We start from the raw sequence: 27,732 nt of genomic DNA, 5'->3' as shown, positions 1-27,732 counted from the left end.
GGCCCCTGGACATGGCTCAGGAAGATTGGGGATGGTTCTGGATGCCAAGAAAGACCTTGGCTTTTTTTAAGCTGTCTTTCCGAGGTCACAGTTTGAGGTAATACCCTTTCAGTCATTAAGGTTAGATAAGAGACAAAAAAGCTAAGAGTGACAATTTTCAAAAAAGAAGAGGGAAAAAAATAGTTGAGAGGCTAAGACCCTCAGGGCACTTCAATGATTAAGGCACATGAGAAAGAAAAGAAGCAAGGTTTCCCTTCTATGGTTTTTCCCCTTTGTGTTCTGATTCTTCTTTCACAATGAGATCCATATGGAAATATGTGTAACATGATTATATATGTATAAATTATATCAGATTATTTGCTATCCTAGAGTGGGGGGGAGGGAAGAGTGAGAGAAAAAACTTTACAAAAATGAATATTGAAAATTATTTCTATATAAATTTGGCAAAATTATTTTTTTAAATTTTTATTTAACGCAATGAAGAGTGACTTTGCCCAAGGTCACACAGCTAGGCAATTATTGCCTGAGGCAGGATTTGAATTCAGGTCCTCCTGACTCCAGGGCTGCTGTTAATTTTTTTTTAAAGTAAAGAAGCAAGGAAGAAGGAAGGAAGGGGCGGGGGGGGGAGGGGGGGGGGAGAAGTATGTGTAACCTAACTTGTCAGTAGTGGGACTGCTCCTATTACTCACAGAGATGGCTATTTGGTCCTTTGTTCTCAAAGAAGACCATGATGCCATGACAGGCAAATGAGTTGGATTTAAGTGAGGGGGTGCTATGCTATGTAAGTTATATAAAAGTTCATAAATCTAGAGTTGGAAACACCTAATTGAGCTCATTCATTTTACAAATGAGGTCCTTAGAAATTACATGATTTGTCCAAGTCTCCCCAGTAGCAAATAGCAATACTGAGATTTGACCCTAGCTCTTTTGACTCCAAATCCAGCACTCTTTCCTCTGTACTCTAAAAACTGTGTTAGATGTCCACACTGTAAAAATAAGACTTGGCATTACCTGGGATCTCAATTTCCAACCCTGAAGCAATGCTTCCATTTCCTAGGGTGAATTATGGAGTATTGACGATCATCTCAGCAAAGGCTTAACTAAAACCATACCCACAATCTATTCACAGGCACAAGAGTTGTGGAAGGTTACTCTTGTCCTCCAGGGAGAGGGGAAGAAGCCAGTATGAAGGAAGGTCATTGTCTCTAGTCTGAAACAATATTCTAGTGATACATATCACTGGACACTGCGTAAGCCATCTCAGCCATAGGACATCATTTAAAAGGCAGACAACATATTAAAGAGTATATAATGTAGAATAGGCCTTATCCAAAGGACTACAGAGTAGACTGTTCTGCTCTCCAATTTTCAAAGTATTCCTATGAATTTCAATAAAGAATGAAAGGAGGCTTACCAAAATCTCAGGGAAGAAGTTGTACAAGACAAAGGCTCCCTCTCAAGAAGCAAGGAGGAAGGAAGGGGGGTGGGGAGAAGTATGTGTAACCTAACTTGTCAGTAGAGGGACTACTACAAAAATGGGACTTTGGCCAGAAATATGTTTATTCTTTTTGCTAAATGAATTGGTTTTAAAAACTGACCAACAGGTCACTACCATTGTGCCCTCAGTCCATTTTCCCCAGTTGAAGTAGAATATAGGGGATGAGCTTAGTCTACCTGCCATTTGCAAAGGCACTAGTCACTGTGACTGCTTCTCAAACCATGAACCTGTTATCACATGTGGTAACTTGCACTCTGACAGGCAGCAGATAACACCTCATAGATATGTCAGGCAGAGAAGCTCTCCCAAGGCTTATAGGGACTTGCACTGCAGAGCTATAGCTATAGATTTTGGTTTTAAGTTTGATACAGACAGCCTTTAGGAAAACAAATTGGAAATACACAAGTACACATGCCATTCCACCCTCAGGCACTTTTGCCAAGAAATAAATGAGGGAAAGACAATCTAGAATTATGTTTGTATGCATAAATAGCTCGTTTCTTGGAGTTGGGGGAAGGTAGAAAGAGAGAGAATGATATAAAGTAGGACTAGGAAACTTGAAAAAGAATTAAAACTGTTACATACTCTGCTGTTCTCCCCATCCCAGAGAGATCCAGTTACCTGAGGAAACCACAATAGGCAGCAAGGAAGAATAAAAAAGAAAAAAAAACTTCAGAAATAATGAAAAAGTTTTATTTTCTCATTAAATATCTTATTAAACATTGAACTACAAGGGACTTTAGATAAATATCCAGTCCAATCCCCCTTATTTTATATGAGAAAACTGAGACCCAGAGAAATTGCAACTGGTTTAAAGTCATACAATTATCAGAATTAATATAAGTTGTAAAACACTGATATTATTTAACATATACATGTTTCTCCTAAGCATCAAAAATATTCCCCAGAACACTCTTACAAGTCTCCTGGTCATTCCCAAGTCACTTCCAAGAGATGTAAGAAAAACAAAAACTGTTCTTATAATTTAAATGTCTTATTAGCCTTGGAGTACAGTCACATAGGAGCTCACATCCTTATCCACATTTCAAATTCAAGAGGAAGAAGATCGTGGCTATTTATCTCTTAATTTTACAACACAACCAGGACTACCACAATGAGAAGCCTTGAAAGTGGTAAGAGTGCATAAATACTAAGTGATTCACCTCTAGTTCTCCCCAAATAGAACATCACCTGCTTGTCAGAGTTTCAAAGTAACCCACATTAGAATTGTAATACTTCTTTAATAATAGATTTAAAATGGAAAACAAATTTTATACTTTTTTTAACTGAGGCATATTATTTTGATAAATCAGTTACTTGCCAACACTCTTCATAACTTTCAATTTAAAAAAATCAGTTTAACCAAAACTACTTAATATTATGAATAACAGTATGTATCATTTTTCTTTCATATTTATATTCTTTAAAAAATACAATAAACAAACCAAATGTTTATCTCATTAGGAATTGTATCAGGGGCATTTTGTATGTACTAAAGATGTGATTGAGAATAGGCAGAATGGGCAGTGAGGTGGCACAGTGAATAGAGTACTGGTATTGAACTCAGACACTTGATACCTACCAGGTGTACGACGCTGGGAAAGTCATTTAACCCCATTCCCTTGCAAAAATTAAGAGAGAAAGAGAGACAGAGACAGAGAGAACAGACAGAAGGAATAAGCACAAATCATCAAAGGCCAGAAGAATATCAACAGAAGACTGCTGGTAGAAAAGGAATGACTTGGAATTACTGATCTATGGGAACAGGTTCCAGCTCAAAGACGGTCTTCAGATTTTTAACTGGCTCCAGACAAGAACTGAACTCTGGAAATTCTTAACAAGATCTTTGGAATTATGTATGAAGTCCTGGACCCTGAAAGTTCCTAAATGAATTATAAATATTATAAATTACAAAGGGCAAATCATTCTGGTCATAGAATACAGGGATAGAATGAAGCCTAGCCATTCCCAAATTTCTGTTGTCCTTCATTAGCAAAAAAGAAAAATTTGATTCATTGCCTGGACTGCCCTAAAATACGAAGATCAGGAAACAAAAATGAACAAATATGCTAATTACTTCAAAGTTAAAGAAAAAAATATGTTCAAGTATAGAATCATTTGATCAAAGGGCATGGTCTTGGAGCTAGCAAAATTCTCTTCATTATCTTAGCCCCACCAGATAATTACTAGATAGCTATACAATCCAGAGCAAGGCATTTAACCTCTCTGTGACTTAGTTTTCACAACTTTTAAATAAGGGGGTTGAATTCAATAGACCTAAAGTCTTTTTCAGCTCTAAACTTTGATCTACAATTTCAAAAATCAGAGGATAATAAGACATACTTTAAAGCTGGAAGGAACCTTAAAGTTCATCTAATCTAACCCTCTCATTAAAAAGATAGGTAAAATGACCTCCAAGGTCTATCAGAGTAAACAGAGAAGCCTAGATTCAGCCTCTATCCTCTTGCTCTAAACCCAGCACTCATTTTGGATTTTATAAATTCCTCCCTCTGTCAGGAGCATTTCTCCTCTAAATACTCTAGGAAAGAGGAGATGTGGGTTATTTACCATTTTTATATTTAAAGATTCACTGCATTTTTTTTAATCATAGGACCATAATATTCAGTAGCATATGATTGAAGCTTTAAGGAAATACTCTTAGTAGCACAGTTCCCATAGCAACAACAACTGCCTGAGAATAACTACTTAATTGAAAAGAAAACTGGAAACTAAATAATCATGTAAAACCTTAGAATGTGCACATCAACCTAGATTGCTCCAGGCAAGCTGCAATGCCTTTTGCCCTCTGAAAATAAAATAATTACTTTGTGCCCTGGGAATCCCTTTCCTGTAGGGTGCCACTCTGGAAGCCCCTGCAAATAATTGGCTCCAGAGTTGAAAAAAAGCAAACTCAGAGATTTCAACTTTTTCAGTATAATGCTTTATGCAGTCAATGAGTAAAAATATAAACAAAAAACCAGGCTGGGTTATAATGTATCACAAACTAGGTCAACTAGGAATACTGTGAGGTCAACTGTAGAGTGCCAGGCCTGGAGTCAGCAAGACACCTTCCTATGTTCAAATCTGGCCTGAAACAACTACTAGCTATGGGACCTGGGTAAATCACTTAATCCTGTTTACCTCAGTAATCTATATAATGACGATCTATATGATGAAATAATCTCAATCTCTCTCTCTCCCTCCCTCCATATGTGTGTGTGTGTGTGTATATAACGAAAAAGAAAATAACAAATCACTCTAGCATCTATGCCAAAGAAGAACCCCCCCCAAACCAAAACAACAACAATAAAAAATAGGGCAGGAAATCAGATATGACAAAAACAACCCAATAATGAGTTATTGAGGGTTATTCTCTATGTGTATGTTGGGGAAACTGCTTTGAAGTACAAGTTATCTCTTCTTGAAGTTTTTTCAAGAATTTCACATAATAATGATGATAATAATAACTAACAGTTATATTGTGCTTTAACGTTTCTAAAACCTCTACAGACATCATCTAATTTGATTCTTACAACTTTGGAAAGGAGGTACTATCCTTATTCTCATTTTAGAGATGAAGAAGCCAAGACCCAGAGGAGGTGAAGTGATATGCCGAGAATTTTACTTGGTCAATAAGTATTTATTAAGAACCTATTATGTGCCAGCTCAGAGCTAAGTGCTGGGGATTCAAAGAAAGATAAAAAAGACAATTTCTGCTACAGTAAATCACAGTCTAATGATGCAAACATACAAACAACCTCTATACAGGACTGAAAAAATCAACAAAGGGAAGGCATTAGAATGAAGGAGGATTTGGGAAGTGTTTTTTGTTGAAAATGGGATTTTGGTTGAAACTTGAAGGAATCCAGGAAACAGAAAGGAAGAAGGAAAGCATTCCAGCTTGGGGGGGGGGGGGGGCAGCTAATGAAAACTTTCAGAGTCAAGAGATGATGTGTGTTTTGTTCAAAGGACAACAAGGAGACTGGTAACAGTGGTTCAAGGAATACATGGAGGGAAGAGGGGTGGGGATCAAGTGTAAGGCAAGGGTACAAGTTATGAAGAGTTCTGAATGCCAAAGGGAAGATTTTTCTATATGATCCTAGATGTGATAGGAAGTCATTGGAGTTTACAGATAGAGGGTGAGATGGTCAGACCTTTAGAACAGAAAGATCACTTCATCAGCTGAATCAAGAATAAACTAGATTTAGGTAAAGACTTAAAGCAGATAGACTCAAACCCCTCCCCCACAACAGGCTCCTGCAGTAGTTTAGGCACAGGGAGACAAGGACTAGCATTAGAGTGGTAGCACTATCAAATGAAAGAAGCAGGGTTAGTTGAGAGATGCTAGGAAGGTGAAACTGGGGGGGGGGGGGGCCATGTACGTGGTACACTAGCCCTGGAGTCAGGAGGACCTGAGTTCAAATCTGACCTCAGCCTGATGAGGCCGCCGTGGGCCGGGCGCTCTTGGCATGGTGGATGCTGCCAGAACCCGGGCCGGGCCCCCCACCGCCGAAGCCCCAACCACCGGTGCCGGAAGTTTTTCTCACCAGGTGTTAATATGGATGGCGAACAGACAGCACAAATGTTTCCTGCAGTGACACCTTTGCATCAAATGATTGCCTCATGTACTGGAGCTATTCTTACATCACTAATGGTGACTCCTTTGGATGTTGTTAAAATTCGTCTCCAAGTTCTGAACAACCCTTACCCCAAAAGATGTTTTTTATATTGTAATGGACTGACGGATCATCTGTATTTCTGTGACGAGGGTAGCCACAAAGCATGGTACAAGACGGCTGGCCACTTCAGTGGAACATTGGATGCCTTTATAAAAATTATTCGAAATGAGGGCATAAAATCCTTGTGGAGTGGTCTTCCCCCTACACTAGTGATGGCAGTTCCTGCTACAGTTATATATTTTACTTGCTATGACCAGTTATCTTCATTTATAAAGTCTAAAGTAGAAAATGATGCCTACGTACCAATTTTTGCTGGAACTGTGGCTAGATTAGGTGCAGTAACTGTAATAAGTCCCTTAGAGTTGATTAGAACCAAAATGCAATCCAGAGCATTATCTTATAAGGAATTACATCTGTTTGTCAGATGGAAATTGGCAGAAGATGGTTGGATTTCACTCTGGAGAGGCTGGAGTTCTACTGTAATGAGAGATGTACCTTTCTCAGCAATGTACTGGTATAACTTTGAAATGTTTAAGAAGTGGCTTTGCAAAACTCTGATAAATATGAGCCAACCTTTGGAATAAATTTTGCTGTGGGGGCAATATCTGGTTCTATTGAATCTATTGTGACTTTACCATTTGATGTCGTAAAAACACAAAAACAAACCAAACTTTGGAGACATGAAAGTGCTCGAGATGTTGCTCTACGTGCATCCACATGGGACATTATGAAGCAGATTGTTGCTAAGCATGGAATTTCTGGATTATTTGCAGGACTAATTCCCCGGTTAATTAAAGCTGCTCCTGCTTGTGCCATAATGGTCAGTACATATGAATTTGGGAAGGCTTTTTTCATTAAGCAAAACCTCAAAAAAACAAGAACATCATACTTCTGGCTATTTGGACTTGAAATAATTATGGTCATATTATTAACTGGAAAATTCTCAGAAATGTGTAAACTTCAGGTCTGTTTAAAATGATCTTTTCTTTATTTTTTAAAAAATATTATTTTCCCAATTCTAATTAATAATTTAAGAACACATCTTCTGTTTTATTCTGTCTTTGGAAAAGTTTAAGAAAATTCTTCATAGGGTATCCCTAACCCTTGTGAGAATATTAGAAAGGAAAAGAAAAGCTTGATGAGACAGCAAGAATTCTTTATTGAATTCTGTACTTTTCTTTGTTACTCGTTACCTCCCATGACATGATAGGAATGGAGTGTTAAAAGAGAAAAGGCTAAAAAGGGGCAAATCTTAATCATGTATACAAATAATTATTTTTTAATGAAATGGAAGTGGAAGACATTATATAATGTCATTACTAGTACTTGCCAAATATTGCCAATGTGTTTTATTTAATTCTAATATTCCTTAGATTTTTTTTTTTGTTTGGGGCCCTAAATATATTAAGATTGCTGCTTTCTAACCATGATTGTTTTACCTTTATGTTCAAAAATAATACTTTTTTGCCACTATAAGCAAGAGTTATACATCTTTTGCTGTGTTCTTGGAAACTTTGTGCTCATTTCAAATTATGGTTCATCCTAATTCAGCACAGAATAAACTACTTTAGAAAATGACTATCTTCAGTTCGGATAAATGGAGCACTTGAAAAGGCAGCCTAGTTTGTGATATGATAATTGCTAAGAACTAGGATCTACTGCTATTGAAAAAAAGTAAACAGGAAGTGCTTCATTACTTTCTGATGCTTCTAGTTATCTAAATTCATTTTAGCACTTGAGGACTACATGATATTTAAAATGAGTAAGATTTAGCATATAAGTCCTGTACTTTTTATTATGCAATTAATAGGTGTCATTTTATTTTTCCCAGCTCAATTTTGTAGGTTTGTTCTATGGTAGAGATTATCACATCATCAGTGGCTAAATATTTTCATGTAACTTCCAGTTTTCACATATTACTACATTATACATTTGTATTGCTGACCATGAAAATAAGCAATAATCAAGGCTAGTGGTATTTATTTTTAAAGAAACCTTTCTTGTTACAGGCAATAGTGTGTGATGTGTCAAAATGAAATGAAGAAAGATGTAATGACTGAATAGGAAGTAGCATAAATTTTTAAAATTACTCTTTGATCTTTTTCCCCTCAGAATAATTTATGTTATGAGACAAGCACTTTATTATGGTCTAAGTATTTTTCATAGAAATGTGAAAAATTTCAGAAAAGAATAATTGAAGGAAATGGGGATTTAAATGTTATCTGGTAAGAGTTAGAAAATTAATGCATTCTATACTAAAAACTAAGAGAACTGTTCATATATTTTGCTAACCAAATCATTTTATATCTCATATTTTGAAGTGTCACCATGTGTATTTCATCTTATGTTGATTTGGAAACTATGTATGTCTATTTGTTTTTAACTCATTTTCATTAAAGATTTTGCTTCCTTTATTAATTCAAAAAAAATCTGACCTCAGACATTTAATAATTACCTAGCTGTGTGATCTTGGGCAAGTCACTTAACCCCATTGCCTTGCAAAAACTAAAAAAAAAAATGAAACTGATAGAACTTGGCAACATATTAGATAGGGGGAATGAGAAAGAGTGAAGATAACTAATAAATATTTGATGTAGGATTTGAACTCAGGTCTTCTGACTCCAAGACTTCCACTAGCCACCATAACCTAGATACTTCTAGTTGTGTCTAGGATATGACTTCAGTCAGTTTTGCCTCACATACTGTTTTTATGTCTGAGGCAAAAATCACAATCAAATATTACCCAGGGATCTGGCTCTCTGAGACTCCACACAGACATGTAAACCATGCTGTTGGAAACTCTATTGCACTCCTTCCTACCCCCCCTCAAAATACATACATGCAAGACCAATACTCATGTTTACATGTTCACATAGCCTGATCCTGGCCTTTTGGACCTTTATTCAAAGGAACCTTGGCCAAATGACTATAATTTCACACTGTAAGCAATCTAATTTTAATAATAATATTAATAATAATAGTGAAAATTTACCTAATACCTGCATGCTAAGCACTTTAAAATATTTGATCCTAACAATGACACCGTGAAATAGAGCTATTATTCCTCAGCTTATGAAAGAGGAATCAGAGGCAAACAGAGGTTAAGTGATTTGTCTGGCATCATATGGCTACTCAGTATCTAAAGTTATTCTTGGACTCAGGTCTTTCTGACTCCAAGATCAGCCCTCTATCTACAAGATCACGTAGTTGCCCCCAAGGAAACAAAGTTCACAACTAAATAAAATGTCTCTATCCTTTTATATTACAACAAATTTTTCTAAAACCAACATAACCTATTTAATAAGGCCAATTTACCAAGAAAAGGTAGGTGTAGCTAATTGTAATCAGATTGCTCTTATCTTACAGTTAGCATGTAACCCACAATAATCAGTCTGACAATGGTAATTAGTTGAGGATCAATGACATAACAACACATTAAAAAAGAAGCATCCAAGAGATTTCTCCCATATAGAAAGATGGTCATTCAAGTTAGAAACTCAAAAGATCAAAAGGAATTTCTATTTTGAATTCAGGCAAGCATTTCCACTCCAGGTCCCCCGAAAAGACTCAAAATCATGCAGCATGGAATCTGTCACTGAGGAGTGTATCATGTAGGAAAGGGGTATCATGATGTCTAGTTATATAACTAAAAGAAGTAACAGCTTCATAGGATGAGAAGTTAAATTTAAGAAACTCAATACCATCCCATTCAAAGTAGCCTCAAACAATATAAAATGCCTGGAGTCTATCTGACAAGGCAAACTCAAAAACTTTTTGAAAACAGTTACAAAACACTTCTCACACAAATAAAATCAGATTTAAATAACTGGGCAAACATCAACTGCTCATAGATAGACCAAGCTAATATAATAAAAATGACAATTTTACCAAAACTACCAAAACCTGTTTAGTTCCCTACCAATCAAAATTTCAAAAACTTACTTTAATGAGTTAGAAAGAATTGTAAGTAAATTCATATGGAGAAATAAAAAGTCAAGAATCTCCAGGGATTCAATGAAAAAAAAGTGCAAAAGAAGGTGGCTTAGCCTTACCAGATCTAAAATTATATTATAAAGCATCAGTAATCAAAACTGTTTGGTACTAAGAAACAGAGTGGTAGACTAATGAAACAGATCAGGTGCAATAGCAGGAAATGATTATAGTAAACTGCTGTTTGATAAACCCAAAGAGCCCAGCTATTGGGATAAAAACTCTCTCTTCAATAAAAACTGTTGGGAAGAGCGGCTAGGTGGCGCAATGGATAGAGCATCAGCCCTGGAGTCAGGAGTATTGAGTTCAAATTTGGCCTCAGACACTTAATAATTACCAAGCTGTGTGGCCTTGGACAAACCACCACTTAACCCCACTGCAAAAAACCTAAAAAAAAAAATGTTAGGAAAATTGGAAGTTAGTATGGAAGAAACTTAGATTAGACCAACACCTCACACCCTATACCAAGATAAGATCCAAATGGATACAGGATTTAGACATAAAAAGAAATATTATAAGCAAACTAGAAGATCAAGGAGTCAGATCTATAGAAAGGGAAGCAGCTTATGACCAAGGAAGAGATGGAGAACTTCATTAAAAACAAACTAGATAATTTTGATTGCATTAAAAAAGTTTTTACACAGATAAAACCACTGTAACCAAGATCAAAAGAAATGTAGTAAATTGGGAAACAATTTTTATAAATAGTATTTCTGAGTCAAATTTTCAAAACAAAGCCATTCCCCAACAGAAAAATGGTCAAAGGATATGCAAAGACAAATTATAGATGAGGAAATCAAAGCAATAGTCATGTGAAAATTGCTCTAAATCATTTCTTATTAGAAAAATGCAAATTGAAGCATCTCTGAGGTACCACCTCACACCTCTCAGACTGGCCAGTATGACCAGAAAGGATAATGATCAATGTTGGAAGGGATGTGGGAAATCTTGGACACTAATACATTGTTGATGGAGCTGTGAACTCATCCAACATTTCTGGAGAGCAATTTGGAACTATGCCCAAAGGACAACAAAAATTTGCATACCCTTTGATCCAGCAATACCACTACTGGGTCTATACCCTGAAGAGATTATGAAAAAGAGTAAAAATATCACTTGTACAAAAATATTCATAGCAGCCCTGTTTGTGGTGGCAAAGAATGGAAAATTAAGTAAATGTCCTTCAATTGGGGAATGGCTTAACAAACTGTGGTATATGTATGTCATGGAACACTATTGTTCTATTAGAAACCAGGAGGGATGGGATATCAGGGAAGCCTGGAGGTATTTGCATGAACTGATACTGAGTGAGATGAGCAGAACCAGAAAAATATTGTACACTCTAACAGCAACATGGGGGTGATGACCAACCTTGATGAACTTGCTCATTCCATCAGTACAACAATCAGGGACAATTTTGGGGTATCTACAATGGAGAATACCATCTGTATCCAGAGAATAATCATGGAGTTTGAACAGAGACAAAAGACTATTATCTTTAATTTAGAAAAGAAAATCATCTTATTATGCAATTCCATTATCTCTTATACTTTATTTTTCTTCCTTAAGGATATGATTTCTCTCTCATCACATTCAACTTAGATCAATATATACCATGGAAACAATGTAAAGAAAACTGCCTTCTGGGGAGGGGGGGAGGTAAGAAGCAAGATTAGGGGAAAAAATTTAAAACGCAAATTAAATAAAATCTTTAAAAAAAAAAAGAAAAAAAACTCAATACCAAAATGTTTAGACAGACCAGAGAAATAAATTGAAGATTTAGAGAAACCTATAAATAAGAAATCTACAAGAGGCAGATAGAATAATCCTTCCCGAAACAAAACTCATCACTATTGAGTTGTAGGATTAAAGGAAGATGCAATTTGGCCTATGTCTCCCCCATGTAACTATATTAAATGCTGGTGCAAATCTATAAAACTGAACCAGAGAAGTAACCAGAACTTCAACTTATCCATTTTCAGGGTCCTTTGTTTCTATAAATAGATAACATAAGAGAGATCGGAGAATAACTACTGTCATCAAAATACATTTATTATAGGCCTCATTATGCATGACGCTGCCCTAGATGTTGTAGAGATTTCTTAGACTTAATTACAAATGAAACAAATATTCAGTTTCAAGACCCAAAATGAAAAATAACTAAGTGTCTCTCCCAAAGCACATCTTAAAAAGAAACTGGCATCTGTACTGAACACTGTCTCTAGTCCAAGACTGTGGGAAAAAAAAAGTAGATAGTTGGTACAGACCCCCTTCACCAGAAAAATCCCAACAATCCCCACCCAGGAAGAATATAATAGCCTCTAAAATAGAGACATTCCAGTTTACAGGGCTCAAAGCTGATAGAGGGAGCCTTTTGAGGAAGTTCTTAGAATCACAGCTTCTAAGCTGATGGGAATGTAAAAGGTCATGTATTTCTGTTCTTTTTCCCCATTTTACTGATGGAAAAATTGAGGCTGTGAGAGGGAACTTTTCTTCTTTCTTAAGATCATATAAGTTAGGAAGTAAAAGAGCAAGGATTTGAACTTCATTCTTCCCATTTCTATCTCACAATGCTATAAACACAAACTATTCCCTTTGCTTCAATGACAAGCAACAAATCCTCAAGCGCTTCCTTGGATAACTTGGAAAGGAAATCATAGGTACTATCCTAGCACCTTGAGAATAGATAAAAGTTTATTTTTTCAAAACATTTTTAATGATATCTTCTGTTTTTCCATCACATCATTTCTAAATATATCTACACTCCCCAATCCCCCCCCCCCCAAAGAATGGTCTTCTATAACAAAGAATAAGAAACAAGAAGGAAAAAACAGTTCAGTAAAACTAATCAACATATCAAAAAAGACATTATGTGAATTATTCTACACATATATGAAAGCTAGGTGGTACAGTGGAAAGAAAACAGGACATGGAATTAGAAAGACCTGAGTTCAAATTCTATCCTAGGCACCAGCTGTGTGACCTTGGTCAAGTCACTTAACCTCTCTATGTCTCAATTTTCTCATTTATAAAATGGGGATGATGATGATGATGATGATAATAATAATAATAATAACAACTTCCTCACAGGGTTGTTGTGGGGGATCAAGTGAGATAACATGCCAAGCACTTAGCAAACATTAAAGTATTAATCAAATAGAAGCAATTGTCACTATTGATAATAGCCTTATGTCTCTTCATTTCACATATTTTTTATAAATGACATGCTTGGTCATAGTTTTGTAGTATTTCATTTTGATTGTTCTGAGGTTATTTTTTCTGTCTATATTGTTGTGGTTATTATTTCTGGTTGAGCTTATTTGATTTTGTATCAGTACATATTAGTGTTATTATATTTCTCTATATTCATCACAGAATAGAAAGTAATGTTCCATTACATTTTTGTACTAAAATTGGTTTAGACAAGTACTAATTGATTGGTATCTACTGTTTCTACCTCACGAAGTGATACTATAAATAATGTCTTGACTATTAAGCCTGTATTTGTGTCCCTACTCTCCTCAGAGTATATGCTTAGCAACAGAATCTCTTTTTTTCAAAATGAACATTGTAGTAACTTTTTATCATAATATCAAATTATTTTCTGGAAAGGATAGATCAGTTCACAGCTTCACCAATTGTTCATTAATATGCCAGTCTTTTCACCACCAATCCAACTTTGATTATTTTTATTTTTCAGCATCTTTGCCATTAAAACCTCAGAATAATCTTGATTCTGGAAAATTCACAGTTACTACTTCTCCTTCAATCAATGATTTGTTGCACACATACTTTTTGATGCCCAGGTTATAAATTCATGGTAAGTCAGGGACATAGAAGACATTTTTGAAAATGCAATTTTTGAAAAAGCTATGTTAAAATGTGCTCCCTTGGTAACACTGAGCATTCTAACAGCTTTATTACAAAATGAACAGCATTCTCAAAAATGGGCATTCACACATATTAAATGGACTCCTACAATCTAAATGAATTTCAAGTTTACAATTTTAATTAGAGAACTAATGATACCCACTTCCCCAGGGAGTAGAACATCTTCAATTCACATACTACAGCTTTTACCAGTGAATACACAAAAAAACCTCTGATACAATGGGACCTAAGAGTCCAGATGCCAGGGCAACTGAAGCATGTAAGTCATTCACACTATCTATAAATGATATTTCAAACTTTCCAATGACACAAAAGCAGAGCATGTCTGTTCCTTCCATTTTTAAATTTAATAACAGAAATTCCAACAATCTCCAATCTGTAATGGATATCACCATTTTTCCAATTTATTAGGTTATAAACCTAGGAGTCAATGCTGATCCTTTTCCATCACACCCCTATCTGACACCGGTTTATCTCATCCTTTGAAATAACTCATATTGCACCTTCCTCTCAAAACCTATTGCCCCTTTATATGACCAGCAAGTCAGTTGGCTAGAATAGTGTTAATAACAATAATGATGCCAAGATTGTGGGTATAACATCTATATATGCTTACATGTCAAATGGACAATGATTTTTAATGTAAAGAGAAGACTTTACAGGAACATGACAGCTGTTTTCAAATATATCAAGAGTTACAGCATCATGTGGAAGAATTGGATTTCATTTTAGTTCCATAGTACATAAATAAGGCTAATGAGTATAAATGATTAGAAGGTTCAAAACAAGAACAAATTTTCTAAGAATAAGATGTCCAAAAATGGGAAGGGCTTGTTTATGTGGCAAAATGCTCAAGAGAAAAACCTGGAAGACCACTTTCTCAAGGATGTTTTAAGAAAGGGAAGGAGGTTGAACTCAATCTCTAGAATTTGAAAAATCAAGAGATCATGTAGATGAGTATACTGAAGCTTAGAAAGATAACTATTAAAGTGCTTTCAACCTCTCAGACCCTATGATTAACTGCCTGCTTCATAGGAATAGTTTCTTAAATGCATTCTCTACCTGTGGTCTGGTATGTTTGATGAACTGGAGTTGGGGAGAGACTAAACTTTCAAAAATATGGTTTGCAGTATTTCACTCTCGTATTCAATGACAATTTACTACTTATTAAATCAAGTTCAAACTTAATGCAATTTACAAGGCACTCCTTTCAAATTTATTTCTTATCATCCAAATCAACTACAAAAATCTATAAAGCAATTTCACTCAGGATTGTCACTTTTCACTACTTCCTGACCACATCATGCTCATTTCCATTTGTCTTTCCCTAGATTGCCCTGCTCAACCTTTCTGTTATCAGAAAGCCTTCCTACTGTTCCTCTTTCTGAATTTCTATAGTATTTACAGTCGATATTACATAAATTGGCAGCTTACTGTCTTCTGATTTCTTTAAATGTTTTAATTGTATTTTCTTTCCTAGAATGCATGTAAAACAAAGACCACACTTTAAACTACTCTTCTATGAGTCACAGGATTAACCATGGTGCTCAGCACATAACAGTAATTCAATACTTGTAAATAATACGTGGTGCTTATAGGAATTAAGAAACAGAATGTTGTCTCAGTAAGTAAGGTGATTGAACTCAAATGATGGCCCTAAGATCTTAATAGCTTCTTACTGGCTTGTAGGAGTTGATTACAATATTTTAAGTTCACCTAGGTCTGCAGATGCTGCTACCAATAACAATACAAATATTTACTGCTATATGATTGCCAAAGCAAGTTAAACAAATGAGGAAGTAGCCTACTATATTCAATCAACAGATATTTATTGAGTGCCTACTATATGTAAGGTAATGTGAGAGATACAAAGAAACAGCATACCATTCCTGACTTTCTGGAATTTATTATCTAGGTAGGGAGAAAGGCTAATACATGAAAAAGTTAAATAATGAGCCACTGCATGAATGGATTATAAGGGTTACTATTCCAAATGGCATGTGTTAGAAGTAGAGATTATTATGGATTGAAGTAATCAAGGAATCTCTAGATTTGTTACTGATTGGCTTCTGAAGAGGGTCTTGAACAGGGAGAGAATCTAAGAAAGACAGCAACATTTTAACAGATTTCTCTGTAATAATAATAACAATACTAATATCCAGCATTTATATAGCACTTTAAGATTTTCAAAGTGTTTTACATATTTTGTAGGGAACTAATTTGATTTTACAACACCTCTGTCATTTCCCCATTTAACAGATGAAGAAACTAAACCTCAGAAAGGTTAAGTGATTTGCCTAGAATCAAATAGCTATTATGTATCAGAGTAGAGGTTAGACTCAGGTTTAGCACTATCCATTATGCCACTCTATTAATAAACAATTAATAAACAATGAAGATGGAGATCAATAAAGCAAAAGGAATGTGAAACTTCATCTTTTTTATAAATCAGCCTGTGTTGATCACATAGATACTTCAGATATCTTTAGATAGATACTTAGATAGAGTGTGACAAGGCTGGTTAATCCCCTGATCCTAAATGTATTTTATTCTTTATACAAATAATGCTGAGGAAAGTCTATATGAATGAAGTCTGAGGTGCTGTCATTTTCAAGAAAAAATAAAGATTTAAAAAAAAGATTTTCATTCCCACTTTTCTCCTCACTTCTAGAAGAGTCCTAGAAAGTATCCTATACTTTCTTTTTACATTGCTAAAGCCAAGGGGTCTGAATCACAACATGGTATAACAGACATGATCTCTACCTCATAGCAAAAAAAAAAAAAGAAATCTAAGGAAGGACAATGGGCCTCCATGTCTTATCATCCAGACTTGGATTCTGGCAGGTACTTAAGAAGTATAAATACCTTGAGATATTCATCAATATCCTAAGATGGCTCATGATACAGCAGACAGTACTGATATTGAGGTATCTTTTCCAATTAATGACCTATGACATTTGAGTGAAGAATGAGTTGCACAATAAGCCTTAAACCATTGACTCTAGTTTTTAAGGACATGCTTTAGCAGGAAATAGGGATTCTGAAAAAATAGTCAGAATTCATCATTGACTTCCCAAAGAAATTCTTTCAACTCAGGCTATAGCAATAATCAAAAATCTCTGAGACAATCATTCTAACTTAGATATTTATATTGTTGAAGCATAGACACAAAATGATATACACAAGATTATTAAAGATTTAAAGAATCAAGACAGAACTATGGATTAATATGTAAGATCATAAACCAAATCGGTTCATGATAGAATATTATAACTCTAGAAATGATAAATGTATAATGTATAAAATGCGAGTTTATTACATAATGATAAATGTATACAATAATAAGTGCACACAAAAGCTTAACCAAAAGCCTTTGTGCAAAGCCAGCATAAGAAACGACAGAGAAACTGATGATACAGAAAATATTGTGTTCACATACTATAAATTTTAATTGGGAGTCAGGGTTCAGGGTATGCATGAACAGGTAGAATCTGCAGGAAATAATGAGTATATCCTTTTTAAAGTGAGACTGTGTAAAGAACACTAGAGATTGTGCAGAAGATAAGATTTTTCTGGTAGAAATGCCTACCACTCAACCAAGGAATATGAAAGCAGACAGACTATAAAATTTAAATAATCTGTGTTGTTACACTGATTACCCACAGTAGAATAAAAAGCATGAGATGAACTCTGTTACTAATCCCACAGCATTTCTGACTTGGCACAATACAGTGGACAATAAAACCTCAAAATGCTAAATATAGCATCTACTGGTGCGTGGGTTTGAGTGAATGTAGCAAAGAAATTATATACCTTATTTCTTAAACTGTAATCAAAAATATGGTGTAATCTGTGTCACTAGTCAAACTTTTTAAAAAATTGCCTTAGTGAGTAATTTTACAGCCTAATAAAAGAACGTCAATCAAGGAATTAATGAGGTTACATAGCAGCAGCCGGGAAATCCTATAAATGGTGTTCAGACTCTTAAAGTCTGTGTAGCACTATCCCATATGTAGGAAAATGACTCAGTAGCTAGAATCTTGGGCCTGAGGTCAGTAAAAATCAAATTCAGACATTTACAATCTATATGATGCTGGGCAAGTCACAAAACCCTGTTTGCCTCAGTCTCTCACATGTACAATGATCCAGAGAGGGAAATGACAAACCATTGCAGTATATCTGCAAAGAAAATCCCAAACAGGGTCTCAAAGAGTCAGATATAACTGAAATGACTGAACAATAATAACAACCATGACCACAATAGAGAAGATGCTACAGATAATTTAACCTAACTGCTTCCCAGCCTCAAAACTTGTATGAACTATGAAAAACAAGGAAGCCGATTAAAGATTTTACTTGAAGAACTCTTTTTAAAAAAAAAAAATTATTACAAGATCCTGGAACAGTAACTTCAATCTACTCTTTAACTCCTCATCCAACAATAGGATTATAACTGCTGCTTTCTGGTATAACTTTCTGGATTAGCCCTTCCAACCCCCCCCCCCTTCTTCTCATTCCACTCTCCAATAGGTGATTTCAGATTATCAGAACGTAATTCATGGACTCCACTTACTCACTATACATATAAGTGAAAAAAAAAACTTCTGAAAGAAATAAGTTGAACTTAGTCATCTCTAAGCAAAACACTTTCTGGAAAGAAAGTAATCTTCATATTCCCAGAGATAAAAGTACCATCATCTCCCCCTCCCTGCTTCATTCCAAGTACCATACTAACAGTCTGTTCATCTTGTTTATGCTACATGAAATCCTATGAATCAGTAATGGTCATATTTTAAAATAATTATTATAATTGTGAAACAACACGCCCAAACAACCCAAATGCCTCCTGTGCTAACACTAATTAATGTCCACCACTGGTTAATTTCTCCATGACAACAGAATGCCAGAACAGTTAATACCATCGTCATAGCCTCTGAGAGAACTGCCATCTGTCTTTTCAATTACTGGACTGCCCTTTCAATTACTAAATTATACTGAATGCTATTTAACTCAAAGAGGATAATAACGGTATATATTTATTTGGTATATTCCTTTTCTTCTTGAAGACAGTAGCTAAAACAATCACTATCCTACTTGTGTTCACGTGAAAAAACGGTGAAAAAGAACCTATAATTGAGAAAAGTATTGTGAAATATAATATCATTTTCTTCCTAATTTTATTTTCACCAGCAGTTTTAAATCTAGATTTAAAGAGAAAAATCTCTGTGTGGTCTGGAGTTATCAGAGAAGACTTCCTGGAAAAGGGAAGATTTGAAGGATGGGTAGGGATAGTGACAGTAAAAGGAAATGAAACCCTATCCTAAAACCAAGAAATCAAAAAAGAATCCCAGATGGCAACTGAAATCCATGACGTGTTGCCTCAGCATTGGGCAACGAATAAAGGAAGTCAGAGGAATGAATGCCTAGAACAGTACCTCTCTTTTATGAAGAAACTTTTGTGCAATGTAGTAAATATTTAGAGAAAGAAAAATATGAATGATTAAAGAACCCATAGCCAATAGCTAAAGGCATTATAATCCAAGAACCTGAAGGTGACAAGACAGAGAAGCCTTTTGATTCCAAGCAAAGATTTCAGAATCTAGCAACAGCACAAATTTAGAGTAAATATGATTAATAACTCTTAAGGATAAATGTGAAAGTCACCAAATCATACCATTTAAATGTTATCTCTACTAAGTCCTATTCCAGTGTTTCACCATGATATTAAAGTGATCCTAGGTTTCCTCAAAGCAGAGCATAGCTCTGACATTTTTGTATGGGGTCTGTAATCAATCTCAAAAGGAATGAAAAGAACTATAAAAAGGGATTTTAAAGACCACCTGTCCCACCCTCTCATTTTATAGATGAGGAAACTGAGATCCAGAGGGATATAAGTGACCTGCCTAAGATCACTAAGATAGTAATTATCAAAGGGGAGATTTAGAGAAAGTCTTTCTTTCAAGGTACCATCCTGAGGCCCAGCTTTAAGAAATTCAAAAAAGCTCATCACCATCTGGAAGGTCACCAGATAATGGACTTTTTTCAGACTTGTTAAGTTACATAGACTGTCCACTAAGGCAAGGACAAAAAGGTTATGATCCATCTATACTAGTGGAGGCAATCTCCTCAGTAGTTAATAGCAGGGGATCCTAGACCATCAGACCTGCTTCCAATTCAGGCCTGAAACCATCATTAAGGGGAGAAAGGAACCATCTTCCTTGTCATCACCATCAACAGCTGTTGGCTCAGACTTTAAAGTCATGGATGGAGGCAATTCCCATAGAGAAGAAGTCAACCATACTCACCAAATGCTAACCACTTGCCATGTACAGGCCTACTTAGCTAAAGCAACAAGGCTCCCTGATGGAGAGTTAGGAGGCAGCATAAACCACCTCCACCACATTGACCACTGTTTTCCCCTCAGGCCATGATGGGAGAAGCCCAGAATGCTGGAGCTAAATACCTAAGAAATTACAGTCCTTCCAGTCAAGCATACAAAGTTATCATCTTGGGACCAACCTCCTATGCAAATGCAGCTTGGCAACTACAAAAGCTATAACCAAATACATTAAAGAAGTTATAAATAGCATTAAAATGTTTCAGGATCATAAACCAATATGATTTTATCAGTAAAAACAGTATTTTAAAAGAGCCTTTTTGAATTTAAAAAGAGGCAACTACTTTATCCCGAATTCTATGAGACTTACCATTCCTTATGATTCATATCAGGGAGACTAGGGGTAGAGTATAAGAAGATAGGAAAGGTAGAAAGGACCACGGTGTAAGGACTCTACACATTGAACAAAAAAGTTTATATCTGATCCTGGAGGTAATAAGAAACCACTGCCAGTAACTGAGTGGGGGGGGGTGATAAGGATAGATCTGAACCTCAGAAAAAAGCACTTTAGTTGTATGGAAGGTGAATTAGGATGGAAAAGAGTTTGCGATTAGAAGACCAAAATCTGTAAAGCTACACACAGTAAATAAAGACAATACATCCCAATGTATCAAAATAGAATTCAGGCAGGTGGAGGATAGGTGATTCCAGATGGCAGAAATAACAAAAACAAATCCAAGAAAGAGCATTGCTTGTTCAGAGAACAATATGAAGACCAGCCTAAATGGAGTGGTGATTGATTGTTTAGGGATACTATGATATTACACTGCATATGAAGAATGAGACTAGGTTGTGGGGCCCATAAAATCAAGGATTTGGTTCAGTTGTAGGGAGAGATTAGAGGTAGCTCTGATGGTCCCACAGATAGTGTATGGGACTGGCACTCAAGAATATCTGAGTATAAATTCTGCTCAGACACAAGCTGTGTAACTGAGGATGAGAGATTGTGAGCATATTAGTTGCTATCCCTCTCAGACTCAGTTTTCTTACCTGTGAATCAGTGACAATAATAGTACCTCCCTGTCAGAATTGCTGTGAGGATCATAGAAGATAACCTATGTAAAGTGCTTTGCATATTTCAAAGTGCTAGTAATTATGATTATGATTTCATTGTAGATTTTTTGTGATGAAAACACATACCCAGGTTCTCCCTACATTCTCCATCACCACTACAACTAGGAGATCTCATTTACCCTCATCTAGAAGCCTCAAGAGTCAAACCTAGGCACTGGTCTTTGCCTCCAAAAGATGCCTATAAAAACTAATGGGATGAGGTAAACAATTGATTAGTGTGAAGTTTTCAGTTCTTTCTTGCTGGATCTCTAGATTTTGACCTCAATGAGACTATGTCTTTACCTGGATTTATGAATACTTGTGGCTGACTCCAGTTCCTAATTCTTTGTCTAGTGAGGTAGCTGACCTTGCTCTGATTGCTAATCTGGTTCTTTGTTGGATGCTGTCCTGCCTCTCCCATGGCTGCTCTGCCTTTATTGCCTTGGCTCAGGCATTATGCTGCCCATCTGATCCCTGGCGTTGTTGTGCTTCTGGATAACAGATCCTTCATCACACAGCACATAACATATCTGAAGAGAGCTATCCTATTCAATTCTGATTCTTCTATTCATCAGGCTAATATCCCCAAGTGTTCCTCATGGCATGACTCTCAACTCTTCAACATCTAGGTAGCTCCTTGGTTTTTGTCAATAGCCCTCTTCCAAAATGGTACAGAAATGTGGTCTGAATAGCCCACAGAACAGTATATCTACTATCTTCTCTTATTCTAAATATTATACTTCCAGTGATGCAACCAAGAATTGCATTAATATTTGGGGGGAAATACATCACACTATCGACTCACAATGAGCTTTCAAGCACAAAGGTGCAAGAATTTAAGTCTGGTTCTCTCTCTCTCTCCTGAAAAGGGAAAAAGAAAAAAGAATCAGAAAGAGATCATGGAGCTCCTCACCTTACTGTGCAGGTCTGACCTACTCCCTACTCAATTTTCCCCAGTGGCTACCTCTTATTTCTAGGACAAAGACTCTTAACCAGAAGTCTACGATGTTGTGTTTATATACATGCATATGTGTGTATGTGTGTGTGTACTTTGATAACTACATTTAAATATAACTGATTTCTTTTGTATTTTATTTTGCGTATTTTTAAAAAAATTACAAAAATTCATTATTCTATTTATCCCCAGGAACAGATCATAATCTCTCTACAACTCTTTCATTACTGTGTTTCATGACATCAGGGAGGTGACATCATGACATACACATGCACTGGATTTGAGTGAAGGGGTGTTGTGCTAAATCACCAGCCTCATTTTCTCCTTCAGAGCCATCTAGGTCCAGTAGCCAGATATAAATCAGGATGACTGGAAAAGTAAGCTAGGTAACACAGTGGATAGAGCACTGGCCTTGTAGTTGGGAGAATGGGAGTTTGAATGCACCCTCAGACATTTGATACTTACTAGGTATGTAGTCTTGGACAATCACTTAATCTGATTGCCTGACATCCAAGCCATCTGCAGCCATCCTGATTCGTATCTGGCCACTGGACCCAAAAGGCTCTAGAGGAGAAAATGAGGCTGGTGACTTAGCATAATCCCCCCCCCCCACTCAAATTCAATTCACCTCCCCTGAAGTCATGGTCTTCTTCAAGAACGAAGTATAAACATCATCATTGTGTTCCACATACTATTTTGTGATTAATTATATACCATCCTACATTTTATTTTATTGTCCTATGTTACTTCCCTGGTCAATAAACTTCTAGTGACTACCTATTAAAAAAACAAAAACATTCATTATTCAGAGAATGGATCCATAGGCTTTACCAGACTGCTAGAGTGCCAATACTCCAAAAAAAAGACTAGGAATTTTTGATTTATGACCATACATAAACTACTCCTTTGGGCCATAAGGGCTCCTTCAAAACCAAACCTCTTTACAACTAAAGAAACTGTGACTTGCAACAGTACAAATAGAACCAGTCAGCAGCAAAAGGTTTTGTGACTCTATCCTTTTTCTTTCCATGATATCATGAAGGCAGCAATACATAACATGATTTTTTAGCTTTTTTACAAACATTTTAAAAGCTTAACTGCTAAAGTATTTTTTAATTGAAGTAACCCTGTATGTGTTTCTCAAAGTTTCTCAAAACTCTCCTTTTACTTATTCTTTATCTCTTCTACAACTCCTCAATAAAATTCTGTTTTAAATTGTGAGCAGATAACCAAGCTATAAAGGATCCTACTACTTTACTAGGAGAGTCTAGTATGGTAATCAAATAAAACTTATACAAGTTAACTGACACATCTAATGATTTACATAATTGTTATTGTGCTGCATAGTAATTAGGCATAAATGGTAAGCAGTTGATGTAAATGATTGTAATTACTTTTACTTTTATACAGACAAACTAAATCTTTAGAGCATCTCTCCTCTGCTTTTTCTCCAGTATCTATAATAGCATCAATGCCAATTGTTTTCTATAATGCTAAGTACAGTTTAATGCTCACTACTTTCATTCTCTTTCCCTACAGTGACATTCACATAAATTTTAAGATAAGTGTCCAATTATCTAATAGTTGAAAATTTCTTTCCCCCCATATGTGATCTGAGGGATTCTTTGATTCTTTCTAAGCTTTCCTCCTTGATCTGGGGAGGCCCACCTATCTCCTGTATCTTGAACACAGGGAAATCTTGGTGCTGGTCCGAGGGAAATCTGAGTTCACTTAAGAACAGTATGGTTATCATGCTGCTGGAGTGCAGTAATGGAACATAATCAGGGGAAGGAGAAGAGGAATGAAAAGGGAGGGACTATGTTTGTTAGGAAAATGAAGGTTGGTTTGGACCTGTGAGTTGGGTAGGGAAGGGAGAGTAAGAAGAGTATGGGAAATTGATGCTCCAGAAAGGTGGACTGGATAACAATTTATAAGGAATGGTGTAGAAAGGATTCTTATTCAGGGGTAGATTGGATTCAATGGCCTTTGAGGCTCTTTCCAACAGATTCTGCAATAGCTTTCAAGACGCAGGCCAAGACTCAGATATTCCTGGATGACTTCCTAGGTTAACTCTTCCATTATTCTTATCAGCTCCTTATCTCATTATTAAGTATTTTGCATTTAGTATCATGAACTCATAGATTTTAAGGTGGAAGGGGATTTACAAATCATCAAATCCAAGTTCTTTACTTGACAGAAGGGGAAACTGCAACTCTGAGGGATTCAATAATTTCTTCAGGGAGTAAGTGGCCTGGCTAGTTTTCAAACCCAGTGCTGTTTATACTGGTCCATGCTGCCTCCCTAGTGACTTTCTGATAAAGCGCTGCAATCTGCACTTTTCAAAAGAGTTCTAATACCAGTGAAATCATGGACATCTTAAAGTATTGATCTAAATTTAAGCTTTATTTTCCTCTCCATATCTATCTGGTGTGAGCCCTGTAATTGATATACTTCTCAACACATACATATATATTTCCCCTTTCAAAAAGGTAAGGCTAATCTGTATCCTGAGAAAGAATTGTGGAGTTTGAACAAAGACCAAGGACTATTACCTTCAATTTTTTTTTTAAAAGTTGTCTTATGATTTCTGGCCAAGATGGCAGAGAGAAGACAGGCACAGTTCTAAAGTCTCCTGATCTCTTCCCCATCGATCACATGAAACCAACCTTTTAAAAGAAATCTGACCCACAAAACCCAGAAAGAAAAGCCAGGAGAAAGGACATCTACCTCAGGATTTGTCTCTGGCAGCACCTTTAGCCGAATTCAGGTGGGTGAGTCTGGACTCAGAGGGAGGATCAGCCCCAGATAAACCAGATTAACAGCTGAATTGGAACTGGAAGTCTGAGGACCCGAGAGCCTGACCTGCTGGATCAGCGGTGGGACTAGACTGCAGGGGCTTGAGTCAACTAGGGAGCAGAGGAGCTGGTGTTGGTGCTGTCCCCCTGGAGCTTGGGGACAGGGCTGGGGGGAGAGTTTTGGAGCAGGAAAGCATCGGACACCATCCCTGGGCTCCTCTGGTCTGAGGAACTCAACAGTCCCATTACAACTCAGACTTCTTCCCTAACAAACAAATGCAAAATACTTCTGCCTAAGGCCCAGGTGTGTGAGCAGAAGAACCAGCCAAATTGAGGAATGACCTCAGGCCAGGGTAAAGACCACCATTGATTGAATGCAAAAGAATTCAATAGCTCCAACCCCTCCCCTTCAAGCAAAGGGAGAAGGGCTCAATCAAGGTCACAGACACTCCAGAGAAAGCAACCAGCACCTCCTACTGACCAGCCAGAGGAACTGCACTCAGTGAATAAAGCTTTTAGTGATCCCAAGCCCCTGTGAACCAGCCCCTCCCCAACTCAGGTCTTAACAAAATGAAGAGCCAGTGGAAAGGTGGATCCATAGAAAAATTCTTGGAAGGGAAATACCCTAACTCAGAGAGACCTGGAACCTCTGAGGAGAATACAATCTGGTCTTCAGCACAGAAAGACTTCCTTGAAGAAATAAGGAAGGAGCTTAAAAATTTGGGAGAGACAATTAAAACCTTGCAACAAGAAAACAAAACCTTACAAAGTACAATTGGACTAATACAAAAGGAGAATAAATCTCTCAGATGATCAGTTGGACAATTACAAAATGAGAATAAATCTCTCACAGAATCAATTGGACCAATACAAAATGAGAATAAATCTCTCAGATCCTCAATTGGACAAATAAAAAATGAGAATAATTCTCTCAGATCTTCAAATGGGCAAATGCAGAAAGAAATTAATTCTCTCAAAACCTCAATTGGTCAAGTGAAAGTTCTTTCAAAAGTAGAACTGACCAATTGGAGAAGGAGTTGCAAAAGGTTAATGAAGAAAACTCCTCCCACCAAAAAAGAATGGAGTCTACAAAAACTAATGACTCCATGAGACAGCAAGAGTCAGTTAAACAAAAGTAAAAAAATAAAAAAAAATAAAAGCAAATGTAAAATACCTCATCAACAAAACCACTGACCTCAAGAATACATTGAGGAGGGGCAACCTAAAAATTATAGGACTTCCTGAAAACATTGAAGAGAAAAAAAAAAGGCTGGACTTTATATTACAGGATCTAGTGATGGAAAATTGCCCAGTTATCATGGAATCGGAGGTAAAAGTAGTTATTGAAACAGTACATCGATCCTCGCCAGAAAAAGATCCTAAAATGAAAACACCAAGGAATGTTGTGGCCAAACTCCAGAACTATCAGATAAAAGAGAAAATCCTGCAAGCAGCCAGAAAGAAACTATTTAAATATCAAGGAGCCACAGTAAGGATTACACAGGACCTGGCTGCATCAACATTAAGGGATCAAAGGGCCTGGAAAGAGATATTTCAAAGAGAAAGGGATTCTGGAATGCAGCCAAGAATCTACTTTCCCACAAAGCTGAGGCTTCTCTTCCAGGGAAAAAGATGGACATTTAATGAAATGGAAGAATTCGAAAAATTTCTGATGAAAGGACCAGAATTAAACAGAAAATTTGAACATCAAACAGGAGGTTCAAGAAACACATGAACAGATAAAAAAAAAAAGAGGGCAGCAGTAAAAGGAAAAAAAAAATGCAATCCAGTAAGTTGAAACTGGCTATATCCCAGCATGGGGGAAAAAAAGATTCTCATAAATCTTAAGAATTGTAACTCTAACAGAGAGACTATACCTAGCCAGAAATGATGGACATTCATGACCTATCTATCAGACTGCTATCTAAAGAGATGTAACTGGCTTTAACCCCACTTGGGAGAAAGACCCTAATAACTCTCAGGAATTTTGACTCTATTCGATAGAATATACTGAACTAGAAGGGACACCCAGAATTTTCTATGACTTAGATAGAATGATCTAAAAAAACACTACCTCCTTAAAAAGGGGGACAGGAAAGAGACTGGAGGAGGGAGGGGATTGAATGGGGTAAATCTCATTACACTAAGAGGTACAAAAAACCTATGGTAATAGAGGGGAAGAAGGGAGCAGAGGAAAAACACCTGAATCTTCTTCTCATCAAACTTGGCTTAAAGTCAACCTACACATACTCAGTTAACTTATAAACCATCTAACCTTTCAAGTATTAAAAGGGGAAAAGGGGAGGGGGGACAGACAAATGGAAGGGGAGTGGGGTAAAAAGGGGAAATAACAAAAGGAAGGGAAGAGGGAAAAAGGGAAAGGAGAAAGAAAGCTGAGGGTGTGATAAAGGAGGGCAAACACACTGAAGGGGGTGGTATTCAGAAACAAAATACTGGGCAATATTGATAAAGGG

At 36.4% G+C, this 27,732-nt stretch overlaps 1 protein-coding gene and 1 pseudogene across 4 annotated transcripts in view; one reads left to right on the top strand and one right to left on the bottom strand.

Annotated features, from left to right (window-relative positions):
* Window positions 1–27,732, bottom strand: part of LOC141495153 (protein unc-13 homolog B) — a 369,137-nt gene that overhangs the window by 158,240 nt on the left and 183,165 nt on the right. The gene's annotated exons all lie outside the window — the stretch shown is intronic.
* LOC141495154 (mitochondrial glutathione transporter SLC25A40 pseudogene) lies at window positions 5,949–7,392 on the top strand (annotated as a pseudogene).

The sequence above is a fragment of the Macrotis lagotis genome, chromosome 8 (genome assembly GCF_037893015.1).
Source record: "Macrotis lagotis isolate mMagLag1 chromosome 8, bilby.v1.9.chrom.fasta, whole genome shotgun sequence".
Classification (NCBI taxonomy): Eukaryota; Metazoa; Chordata; class Mammalia; order Peramelemorphia; family Peramelidae; genus Macrotis; species Macrotis lagotis.
The sequence above is the reverse complement of the archived record's forward strand: the minus strand, read 5'-3'. Positions and strand labels throughout refer to the sequence as shown.